Here is a 583-nt window from a genome sequence, read left to right on the forward strand (position 1 = left end):
ACATTAATTAAAATGTTATGCAGGCAAGATCGCATTTCTTTCTAACCTTTCTGTTGCAAATTGATATTATAAATCCACATCTTTAGGCAACAGGGTTGTAGATTGTCCATCTAAGAGCAGATGGGGCAGCCCTAACTGAAGCCCATTCAGAGGCTGGAACAGTATCCTCCACCTATTTAAATAAAATTTGTGCTGACAGTGCAAGCAAGCACAACTCTGGTATCATTGTACGTTGACTGCTGAAGAGTATGCTAATAGAGGCAAGTGTCTACATGTGCTGTCCACCTTCAATGATGCGTCTGGCGCTGTCGAGAGGAGGTGTCAAGCTCCAAAGTGATTCTGTTATCAAATTATAAAGCACAACAGGACATTCCTGCAATGATACCATAGCAAAAACAGATTGGCCTGATGTGATGTGTAGTTGGTGTATTTATTTAGAAGTAATGACAACACAATAAATCTTTGTGATTACATGAGGAGGTTGCAGATCCAGCAGCGTGTGAAGTAGAAGATGAAGATGATGAATGATGATGGTGTTGGTGAGTGGTTTGGCATTTTGATTATGGATGCACATTGGGCTGTC

Source organism: Micropterus dolomieu, linkage group LG19, assembly GCF_021292245.1.
Source record: "Micropterus dolomieu isolate WLL.071019.BEF.003 ecotype Adirondacks linkage group LG19, ASM2129224v1, whole genome shotgun sequence".
Classification (NCBI taxonomy): domain Eukaryota; kingdom Metazoa; phylum Chordata; class Actinopteri; order Centrarchiformes; family Centrarchidae; genus Micropterus; species Micropterus dolomieu.